Source organism: Malaclemys terrapin, chromosome 5, assembly GCF_027887155.1.
Source record: "Malaclemys terrapin pileata isolate rMalTer1 chromosome 5, rMalTer1.hap1, whole genome shotgun sequence".
Taxonomy (NCBI): Eukaryota; Metazoa; Chordata; order Testudines; family Emydidae; genus Malaclemys; species Malaclemys terrapin.
Genome location: NC_071509.1, coordinates 21,179,875 through 21,191,978, shown reverse-complemented (window position 1 = coordinate 21,191,978; position 12,104 = coordinate 21,179,875). Strand labels below are relative to the sequence as shown.

The 12,104-nt window shown below is 45.0% G+C and overlaps 1 protein-coding gene across 2 annotated transcripts in view; it reads right to left on the bottom strand.

Annotated features, from left to right (window-relative positions):
* Positions 1–3,900, bottom strand: part of RGS12 (regulator of G protein signaling 12) — a 180,449-nt gene extending 176,549 nt beyond the window's left edge. For both annotated transcript variants that reach the window (XM_054030685.1, XM_054030686.1), the window contains exon 1: positions 3,769–3,900. The gene's annotated coding sequence lies outside the window, so the exon portion shown is untranslated. The remainder of the gene's footprint in view (positions 1–3,768) is intronic.
* Between the last annotated feature and the right edge of the window lie 8,204 nt (positions 3,901–12,104).

The window sequence follows — 12,104 nt, the reverse complement described above, 5'->3', positions numbered from 1 at the left end:
ACAAAATACTTCCATCCCCTGCTGTAAGCACTCCTGCCGACAACGAGCTGGTTACACTGCCACTTGCCGAGGCAAAACTTGTGTCTTTCGGGGGGGAGGGGAGGCTTTTTTAAGCACTTGCGAATGACTAAAGTTTTGTCGTTCAATTGGCAGTGTAGACAAAGCCTAATACTTTTCACTTACATAATGCCTTCCATCCAAGGGTTAATTAATGTTTGTAAAGCACTTCTTAATCTCACACCACCTTTGTTAGGAATCAGTGGCAGAAAACAGAACCCAGGCTTTCTTACACCCAGTTCTATGCCTTAAGAAGAGGAATATCCTACTTCAATTAGGCCACACTCTTGAGTGTCCTAAAATATTAATGTACATCCAATTATCTCCATTATATTACTGTACTGTAATAACTTCTAAGTTAGTGCACTATGTTTTATTTATTTGGAACTAAAACTGTTTTTAATCCATTTAGAGTACGTACAAAAACGGTTGCAGCATGTTACTGATTTTTTTAAATTAAATTATATTTTAAATTAATGTTGTTGTAGGGTTCTGATGACATCATTAAGTAGGATGACATGGTTGCTATCAAAATAACCACTCACTGAACACGAAGATACCTGCAGAGGAGATTCCCTCACATGTTCGAAAATGCTAGTAGGGGTTATGCATGCATGTTAAGAGCAAAACAGGCCCATTAATTAAATAACCTTTGGAAAACATAAATGGTAATATGATCCCATGCAAAAAAGTATAATTTTATGACATTTCCGTATCCCTGTTAAGGATTAATAACAATAAAAAGTTACTACCGTAATTTGATAAAAGGTTTCACAAATTGTATTGACATTGGAATATTTTTTCAGCTCAGTAAATGAGACTGCATATGGTGTTTTATTACCTTGAAAACTTTGTATCACCTTACAGAAAGAAACATTTCCTTGTGTACATATGAGCTAAATGCAGCTGTTACAGTAGTGCAGGAGTCCTCAAACTTCATTGCACCGCGACCCTCTTCTGACAATAAAAATTACTAGACAATCTCAGGAGGGGGGACCAAAGCCTGAGCCCACTCGAGCCCCCACTGCCCATGCAGGGGGGCGGCGGCAAAGCTGAAGCACAAGGGCTTCAACCCCAGTCAGAGGGCCTGTAACCCGAGTCCCAACACGCAGGGCTGAAATCCTCAGGCTTCGGCCTCGGGTGTTGGGTCTCGGGCTTTGGCCTGGGCCCCAGCAAGTCTAAGCCAGCCCTGGCAACCCCATTAAAATGGAATTGCAGCTCCCATTGGCCGGTTTCTGGCTGTGAGGACAGTGCTGGGGATGGGGGCAGCGCGCGGAGCCACCTCCCCCCACACCAGAGGTGCACACAGATGTGCCAGCAGCAGCTGGCTGCTTCTAGGAGCAGCATGGGACCACGGCTGGAAGGCAGCCTGCCTGAGCGCCCCGCTGTGCCGCGGGACTTTTAGTGGCCCAGACTCGGAGATCGCAAGGGGGCAGAGGAGGCTGGACAGAAATGTTAGTCATGGTGGGCCGGACAGAAATGTTAGACGGGCCGGATCCAGCAAGCAGGCTGTATTTTGACTTCCCCTGATATAGAGAGAGTAAATGAAACAATGAATTCATACTGCTGGGGTTCATTGGGTAATTTTTATTGTTAAATTTGGCTCCTGAACCAATGAGATCTGAGTATAACTGGCTGAAACTAAGGAAGAACTTCAGAACATGCTTATTGCTGCAAACAATGTCAGCAAGAAATATGGAGTGAGGATCGACATTAGGAAGACAGAAAGTATGATGATAAATAAACACAGAGACCAGAGATGCCAACTTTCTAATTTCCCCAGGGGTGCTCAACCCCCGCTCTGCCCCAGGCCCCACCCCCACTCCATCCCTTCCCCCAAAACCCCACCTTGCCCCACCTCTTTCCACCCCCCCTCTTCCCACCCCTCCCCCAAGCACACCCTGCCCTTGCTCCGCCTCTTCCTGCTCCCTCTCCTCCAGCCCACCACTGAACAGCTGATCCTTGGCAGACAGGAGGCGCTGGGGAGGGGAGGAGCTGATCAGCGGGGCTGTCAGTGGGAGCTGAGCCCCCACCTATGACAGAGATGCACAAGACAGGCAACACCTATTACTTGATGGTTGATAGGTGAAATAAGTGTAGGGAGTCTAATGGAAGATGTGATGAAGAAATCAAAAGAAGGATACAGTTTGCAAAAGTATTCAACAACTTCCAAAGACTTCTGTGTTATCAAAATTAAAACTCCATATATCCTCACTAAATTGCTAAACTGCTACCTACAGTCAATTCTCCTGTTTGGATTTGAGAGCTGGACACTTAAGAAGGACACTGAGAGAAGACTCAAAGCATTCAAGCTTTGGCGTTATAGATGAAAGTTAAAAATTATCTGGAAAACCAAAACTAAGAATGAAGCAGTGATGAGAAGGATGAGTTTTAGAAGAGCTCAATTACCTAAGACCCTAGGTCAGGAGTTCTCAAACTTCATTGCACTGAGACCTCCTACTAACAACAAAGATTACTACATGTTCCCAGGAGGGGGGAACAAAGCCTAAGCCCTGCCATCCTGGGCAGGGTTTGGGGGGGGGGGGTCCAAAGTCGAAGCTCAAGGGTTTCAGCTCCAGGCGGGGGGCCCGTAATCTATTCTGAGTCCCTCCACTCAGGGCTGAAACTGAGTTCTAAGCCCTGCAACCCAAGGAAGTGGGGCTTTGGCCCCTGGCCCCAGCAACTCTAATGCGAGCCCTGGTGACCCCATTAAAATGGGGTCACGACCCACTTTGGGGTCCAACCCACAATTTGAAACCGGTGCCCTAGGTAAAAGATCACAGAGCAACTCACTTCCAGCACTCACATCGGAAAAGAGTGCAGACAAACTAGGAAGAGGAAGAAAAGAGCCAGTTATATCTTCAGATGGACTGGTATCCTGCCACTGCTACCAACTCCTTGTGTGCCCTTGGGCAAGTCACCTAACCTCTCTCCCTCATTTTCCCCATCTGTAAAAATGGAATCATACATATTCACTTCCCAGAGGTATAGGGAGGATTAGTAGATGTAAAACACTTTGAACACAAATAGTGCTACACAATTGCCAAGTATTATTATCAGTAATGTGCAGAGATTTTGGTTTATAAATCTCTTTCCTAAAGAAAAGAGCATCAATCACAGCAGTTACCTCTCTGTGTCTCTGCCAAGTGGAGCTAATAGCGTTTCCCCACCTCACAAGGGTACTGAAGTAAATTCATTAACAGGGCAGGCAGATACAACAGCGAGTGGGGTCAGGTAGCTGCTGGATAGTTGGGGACGTGCTCCTCGAGGGCCAGGAGCAGTTTACTGTACCCCCTCCGCCAGCCAAGCAACAGTTGCACGCTACTCTCGAAACAGTGTTACCCGTTAACCACCTTGTCGAAGCAGCCTCAGCCTCCCTGGAGGGTGGAGCCGCTGGGATTGGGAGGGAAAAGCAGCACCCGGGTCAGTTGGGACTGTTTGAAAAGCAAGCAGTGAAATCGGAGTCCAACAAACCAAGCCCCATCCCCCAAGCCCAGCTTGGAACGGAACCACTCCCCGTCGCACACACCCAACGCCGCCCAACGCGGGGGGTGTCTAACTTCTGCACGCTACCCCCCACCCCCCGAGTCCCCTCAGGTCTCTCCCCTGCCCCACTGTACTCCTTCCACCCCCCGTCCCGAGTAGGGTCCCGGGCCGGTAGCGCATAGTCGGTTTGGTCTGGGGGGGAGCACCGCTCCCAGACCCACTCACCGCCGTCCCCCAGGACTCCAGCGCCTCCCCGAGTCACCAACTCGCCACCGGTCACCGGGGCGACGGGCGCCTGTCTCCACCACCCAGCCCCTCGGCCACTGGCTGCAGGGAGCTGTCAGTCACTCACCCGGCAGGGGTGGCGGTCGGGTTCCCGACCAGAGAGACAATACAGAACCGGGAACTACAGCTCCCAGCATGCACCGCTGCCAGTCCGCCGCCGCCGGCCGCCTAGGCCCGCTGCGCGTTGCATGCCGGAAGCTGTAGTGTCCTTCTTGCTTCAACGCCTCACAAGGGGGCGGTGGGCAGCGCACAAGTCCTCAGCGTGGGGACGGGAGCGTGCGCATCCTCCACCCGCGGAGTTATAATACGCATGCGCAGACTTTCGCGGGCCCTCCCCCGCACCCGAGGCTGGGGCAACCATGGGGGCTCGAGGTGCGAGGCCGGCTGCCGGCGGGGGGACTGGGGCGGCAGAGGGCGCTCTCAGGATAACAGAGGCTGGGAGCTCGCAAAGGCAGGAGCGTGAGGGGTGTATGAGGTAGGCAGGACGAGGCGGACAATTTTTCGCTTTAAAGCAGATTTTATTTAAACCGAATATGTTTCTTTTTAAAAGTAAACCGTATTTCAAATTAAATGTGAAATTATTGCAACCTGAGTTCAGGGCTCAGCTTCCTGTAATCCATGAACATCCTGAACATTATATACAAAAAATATTACGGCGCACATGTTTTAGTTTTAAAGAAAGGGGAACTACTGAACTCGTGGAAGCCGCTGGTGAAGCACCTGAAGCCAGTTTGTTGAAGTGCTTAGCTGGCTTTTAAAAGAAAGAGCCTCTTCTACAGGTGCTGAGGGACTCTTTTCTTCATTTTAAGTTTTTTCAACTAGCTGACGTCCATGACTAGCTCAGTGGAAGTTAAGAAACCAATTAGGAGTTGAAAAAGCAGGAAAGCTTGTTTTCCTCTTTCAATCTAAGAATAAAATGTGAGAGGGTGAGATTTACTAGTTCTAAAGTCAGTTCTATTCACTAACAACTGATAATACTTCCATTGTTTAATACAGCAGTTCTCAAATTGGTGGTCATGATTTTATTACGTGGGGGGGTTGCGAGCTGTCAGCCTCCTCCCCAAACCCTGCTTTGCCTCCAGCATTTATAATAGTGTTAAATATAAAAAATGTGTTTTTACTTTATAAGGGTGGGGTGTCAGACTCATAGGTTTCCTGTGTGAAAGGGGTCACCCATACAAAAGTTTGAGAACCACTGGTCTAATACATCCGTTAATTATAAATGCAAAACATGTTTTGATATTTTTCTTATGTATTCAGCACAATTTAATTTAGTTGGAAGTAATAAAAAATTGTAAAATACAGTTTTTATGAATTTTAATTGAATTCCTATTTCCATCCAAATGCAACTTGAGAAAAAATTAATCATCTCATAAATAAGAAATGTCATTCAGCAATTTCTAACAAAAGTGTAAAATTAAGAATCAGGGTAAATGTATGGTAAGCTATATAATTGTTTACATTATATTTATACATATTTATTTATCCTTCTAGTTGGTAAAACCAAGTACCAAATTATACCAACCAAGGAGAATTAACCTTGCTTTAGGAAAATAACAAATATATTAATGCAAAACAAGATTTCATATAGACAATGACTTGTTTATACTGCTCTATATAATATACACTGAAATGTAAGTATAATATTTATATTCCAATTGAATTATTTTATAATTATACAATTAAAATGAGAAAATCAATTTTTCAGTAATAGTGACACTTTTGAATTTTTGTGTCTGATTTTGTAAGCAAATAGTTTTTAAGTGAGATGAAACTTGGGGGTACACAAGACACATCAGACTCTTGAAAGGGATACTGTAGTCTGGCAAGGTTGAGAGCCACTGAGCTATATGATGGAGGTCATTGTCATAGGAGTGCAAGATGGGCAATAGTTTGTCTACTGTTGCCTCAACAAAGTGCAACCTAACCATAGCCTTTAATAGATAGATTGATAATGTCTATTCCAATGAAGGGAATTATGGAAGGGATTATGTTGGAAGAAAAGAATAGTTAACATGAACTGTGCTGAGACCCTACTTCTTCACGAACTGGGAGCCAGGAACTGTGGAATTCTATTCCCATTTCACACACCCTCCATGATCGGAGGCTCAGATTCTTCAAAATGTTCCTTGTAGGTATACCTACACAGAGCCACAACAAATTGGCACTGAGGTCTACCCATGTGGCACAACTTGCAGGCTAGAGGCTTTAATTTCTATGCCAGAGTCTCTTAGTCTACAAAATGGGGATAATGGTACCTATATTCAAGGCTATTGTGAGAATGAGGTAAAGGTTGTGAAATGTTTGGAAGATTGCTTTTACAAGTACTAAGCATTATTATTAGAGTTGGTCAAAACAATGAGAGGAGGAAGAATTTGCATAAAATGTTTTCTCAAGAGTTTTCTGACTAGCTACCGAGCTGGTTAAAAATAATAAAGCTTTAGCAGAAGATGAAATTTTTATTAAAAATGACATACCTTTTGGAAATTTCTCTACCAGTTTTCCTATGTAAATGTAATTGCCCTGTAATAAAATCTCGGACCTGTGTCTGATCCAAATTTCCATATATGTAAGTGTAAGAGTAGATAATTTTATTTACAAGTAATAATAAGAGAATATTTCTTCTTTCTTTTTCTTTATCCTCCAACACCCCCTCAGGTGTATAAGGCATCCGCCAGTTTCTGCCACCATTTATTTTAGTCTTGTGCTGGTCTATTCAGGCTTCTGAGTGTCATGTTGATGGATTTCACTTCTTTCTCTGTTGAACTGTGTAATATTTTTCAAAATTGCCCTCTGTTCCTTTTTCCAGGTGGTGTCATATTATCTCTAGCTGTGGAAGTCATGTTGATGGCATCCTTACAGTGTGTCCTAAATATATCTGTTGTTCTGATATTGCAAGAAACTCTTTCCAGTGGATTCTGAAGAACTTCCACAGGCATTTATTTTGGAATGAGTTGATCTTTTTATCCATTTCTGTTGTAGATTTCCATGACTCTGCTCCATAATTGAGGACAGACATGATGCTGGTATTAAAAAATTGTATTTCTGTGTCAGTGCCAATCATGCTACTTTTCCAAATCTTTTCAAGTTTATGAACATGGTTTGCTCCTTTTGATATTCCTTAATTGACATCTAGCATGGTGTTACTATCATTGCACATCTCACTGCATAGACAGGTAAAATTACTTACTTTTTCAGGTGTTTCTTCATCCACTCTAATGGTTACCTGTGGGACATGGATATCCATATATTTTGGCTTCCCATTGTTGGTGAACAAACCAACTTGTTTTGTTCTATCTGGCAAAAGCTGTGTCATTTCCTCCATTAAGGGATGTGTTGAACTAAGCAGGACAGTGTCATCCAATTGCACTTTATCATTTGTACATAAAATTCCTCTGTGGCCTTTTGTGGTTACTTTCCTCATGACATAGTCAATGATCAGTGCAATCAATAGTGAAGACATATTATACCCTTGCCTTACTTTGGTTGTCATTGAAAACCATTAGCGGATGTTGTCACCATCTCTGGCTGTACATTCAGCATTATCATATAGATTGGGGTGGGCAAACTTTTTGGCTCTCGGGCCACATCTGGGTATGGAAATTGTATGGCAGGCCATGAATAGTCACAAAATTGAGGGTTGGGATGTGCGAGGGGGTTGAGGGCTCTGGCTGGGGGTGCGGGCTCTGGGGTGGGGCCAGAAATGAGGTGTTCAGGGTGCGGGAGGGGACTCCAGGCTGGGGCTGGGGGTTGGGATGCATGGGGGTGAAGCTTCGGAGTAGGGCTGAGGATGAGGAGTTGGGGGTGCAGGAGGGTGCTCCAGGCTGGGACCCAGGGGTTAAGGGGGCAGGAGGAGGATCAGGGCTGGGGGAGGGGTTGGGGCACGGAAGGGAGTCAGGGTTGCAGGCTCCAGGTGGTGCTTACTTCAAGCAGCTCCCGGAAGCAGCATGTCCCCCCTCTGGCTCCTACGCAGAGGGGCAGCCAGGCGGCACCGCCCCTGCACCTCCCATTGACTGCATTACCTGCCAGTGGGAGCTATGGAGGCGGCACTTGGGATGGGGGCAGAATGCGGAGCCCCCTGGCTGCTCCTACGTGTAGGAGCCGAAGGGGGGACATGCCACTGCTTCCAGGAGCCGCGCGGAGCCACAGCATGCACGGAGCGGGGGAAGCCCCCAACCCTGCTATACGGCTGGAGCAGGGCAAGCCCTGGACCCTGCTCCCCAGTGAGAGCTCGAGGGCTGGATGCGGCCCTTGGGCCGAAATTTGCCCACCCTATATGTAGATCCTTGATTATTCTAATTATTTTTGCTAGTGTTCCATAATATGCCATAATTCTCCAAAGACGGTCTCTGTGCATGCTTTCCAAAGCCTTCTGGAAGTCTATACAATTTATCACCAAGAGGTGCTTGCCTCTCCACACTTTGTTCTATAACGGCTTGGCAACCTGCGGCATGCAAGCTGATTTTCAGTGGCACTCACGCTGCCCGGGTCCTGGCCACCGGTCCAGAGGGCTCTGCATTTTGATTTAATTTAAATGAAGCTTCTTAAACATTTTAAAAACCTTATTTACTTTACATACAACAATAGTTTAGTTATATATTATAGACTTATAGAAAGAGACCTTCTAAAAACGTTTAAATGTATTACTGTCATGCAAAACCTTAAATTAGAGTGAATAAATGAAGACTCGGCACACCACTTCTGAAAGGTTGCCGACCCCTATTCTATAATGTGTCTGAGAACAACAATATGGTCTACATGTAATCTCAGTTGTCAAATTCCTGCTTGTCCCTCTCCAAGTTGAAGGTGTCTGTTTATTGATATGTTGTAGGATGATGTTTCACATGATTTTCCCAGGCCCTGAAAGTAATGGGATTAGTCTCCAATTATTGCAGTTGGTAAGGTCACTCTTCATTGGGAAAAGAATATTTAAATCACTGATATTTAAAATTTTAATATGAAATTTGTGATATTTGTAAATTAAAAAAAACAAAACCAAAAAAAACCCACCACCACTTGCCATATTTACATATGTTCTTGGGTTAAGTGGACCTCCTAGTGCAGTGGTCCCCAACCTGTGGGGCACACTGGGGGGTGGCAGAGGAACATCCAAGGGAGTGCAGCAGGGCCTGGCCTAGCCCCCACGGTGGGCAGGAAGGGAGCACCACCCAGCCCTGCTCTGACCCTAGATGCGCTCTGGCCCTATCCCCAGCCCCGCTCTTGGCTGCCGGCCACTGCCCATGGCCCAGCCACAACGCCGTTTCTGGCTGGGGAAGGGGAGGGGAACACTTTCCATTGGGGGGGGGGAGGGCATGAGAGGAAAATTTTGGGTACCACTGTCCTGGTGGTATAGATATTGAGTCTTATTTTCTTTTTTTGTATTTGTATTGTGCATTATGTCATTTTTTTTGTAATTAATTGAAATTATAAATACAAGGATTAGCTATCTATAGGTGCAGACTAGTGCTGATTTAAGGACATATGAGATGATTTATCCAACTTCTGGTATCCCAAAAGGTAATCCTAATTCAGATGGACAATCAGATCACTATGTTCTGTGTAAACAAGCAGGGAGGCACCAGGTTGTGCTTTGTGTGGCAGGAAGCCCTACTGCTGTGCAAGTAGGCTTTGGCTCTCAAAAAAATCCTCGTCACCATGTACCAGGCAAGGATAGAGAATATGACTGCAGATAGAATGAGTTGCTCCATCATGGATTCTCACAAGTGGTTTTTAAATCGGGAAATGAGAGTAAGATTTCTACCACTCCCCTGAACAACAAACTCCTGGTCTTCTGCTCATGATGCTAAAAATATGTCTTCACTGAAAACAAGGTGTGTTCTTAACTCGGATGAGCTGACCCAAGCTAAAATAGCAGTGAAGACATAGCATCTCTGCTTTTAATTCAGGTTAGCAACTTGAGTTAAAGGGGGTCCTGGCCACCGGTCCAGAGGGCTCTGCATTTTGATTTAATTTAAATGAAGCTAGAGGGGAGCCTGGGGTTGAACTAGAGCTGTTACCCCAAGTAAAAAGATAAGTTGCTGTGTCTCCACTGCTACTGTAATCCAAGTTAAGAACTCACTTCTTGTTTTTTCAGTGAAGACATAGCCAGAAGGGACCAAGCTTCCACAGTCCTGATTGAGCTCAGCAGAATATTCCAATTTTCTCGTAATCATGAATATCATCAGAGCAAGGTTCAGATCACAAATGTTTACTTAGGCCAGGAATGTTTGCTCCATCCGTCTAAGAACACTGTTTCTGTGCAAGGGTCTCAAATCCTTCTAGTTTTTTGGATGGAAACTGGCAGAAAAGGGCTGGTGTTTTACAGGGTAATGTCTACAGCCTGAGTTTATTCACAATACATCCTCAGACATGGTCTGTAAATCAGGGTCTTACTACATGCCACATACACAAACCTATCTCCTTTGTTTACTCTCTTTTTCAGGAAAATTACATCCTTTGTTCATGGGGAGCCACTTCACTTCATCTTGACTTAGGCAGAATGTGGACCAGACTTTCTGTATCCTATTATCATTCACTTTGTATAGGGTTTACATTTAAAAACCCCATTGGTATGTACCCTGTACTGTGGCCTTTAAGGTGATTTGGATAAAATACTTGAAATTGCTTGGTGCAAGTGTCCTGAACCTCATTCATAAAAAAAGTCATTGTTACCAGGAAATAATTTTAGTTTGATCAGTGTACATAAGAATGGCCATATTGGGTCAGACCAATGGTCCATCTAGCCCAGTATCCTGTCTTCAGACAGTGGCAATGCCAGATGCTTCAGAGGAAATTCAACAGAACAGGGCAATTATTGTGTGATCCACCCCCTGTCGTCCAGTCCTAAGATCTGGCAGTCAGAAGCTTAGGGACACCCAGAGCATGGGATTGCATCCCTGACCATGTTGGCTAATAGCCATTGATGGACCTATCGTCCATGAACTTTTCTAATTTTTTGTGAGCCCAATTATACTTTTGACCTTTACAATATCTCCAGAAAATGAGGTCCACAGGTTGACTGTACACTGTGTGAAGAAGTACTTCCTTTTGTTTGTTTTAAACCTTCTGCCTATTAATTTCCCCTGGCTCTTGTGTTATGTGAATAAATACTTCCTTATTCACTCCTCCACACCATTCATGATTTTAAAGACCTCGTTATCTCTTTTCTAAGCTGAACAGTCCGTCTTTTTATGGACTCTGTTCTATACCCCTGATCATTTTTGTTGCCCTTCTCTGTACTTTTTCCATTTCTAATGTATCTTTTTGGGGATGGGGAAACCAGAACTGCACACACTATTCAAGATGTGGGTGGACCATGGATTTATATAGTGGCATGATATATTTTGTACCCGGTATTATGGTGCCCCATTGATTATCAGTGTGAAGGCTTGTCCATGTTATGAAAAGAGGCCGAGGTTAGTTCCGGATTAACCAAAGCATACTCATATCCCCATTTGCTGCAAACTATTGTTTGTGTAGACATGTTCTAAATTCTATTTTCAGGGTCTATTAGTTACACCTAGGTAGCAGTCACAGTGGTACTGGGGTTGTGGACATACAAATAAGATCCTAATTTGTGATGAATAGTTGACTTTTAGATTCCATGTTGAATTTTCAGAGCTGGCAGTTAGAGTAAACATCTGTTTACTTATTTTTGATTTGTCATCAGTGACAGACAATAAACATGGTACACCAAGATACCATTTTCACTAAGGATACATCTGTATTGCAAAAAACAAAACAAACCCACAGTCACAAGTCTCAGAGCCTGGGTCAACTGACTCAGGGGTCAGCAAGAAGGTGGATCTCGGAGCATGGGTTCCAGCTCAAGTGGGAATGGCTAACACTACCATTTTCCACTCTGTACCATGAGCCTGAGTCAGTTGACCTGGGCTGTAAGACTCACTGCCGCGTTGTTGTTGGGGGTTTTTTTGGCAGTTGTGACAAAGTTCGTTCTCTATCTTGGTGGGGCCTGCGCTTATTGGCGGATTTTCTCGCCTCAGAGATTCACCATGTGGGTTGGGGAACAGGCCAGAGACCTTCCCCTCTGGTAGAACCCACAGTCCAGGTCAATTGGGAGGTTTAGGGGGAACCCGGTCCCACCCTCTGCTCCGGGTTCCAGCCCAGGGCCCTGTGGACTGCAGCTGTCTAGAGTGCCTCCTGGAACAGCTGCACAACAGCTACAATTCCCTGGGCTACTTCCCTATGGCCTCCTCCCAACACCTTCTTTATCTTCACCACAGGACCTTCTTCTTGGTGTCTGTTAATGCTCCTCA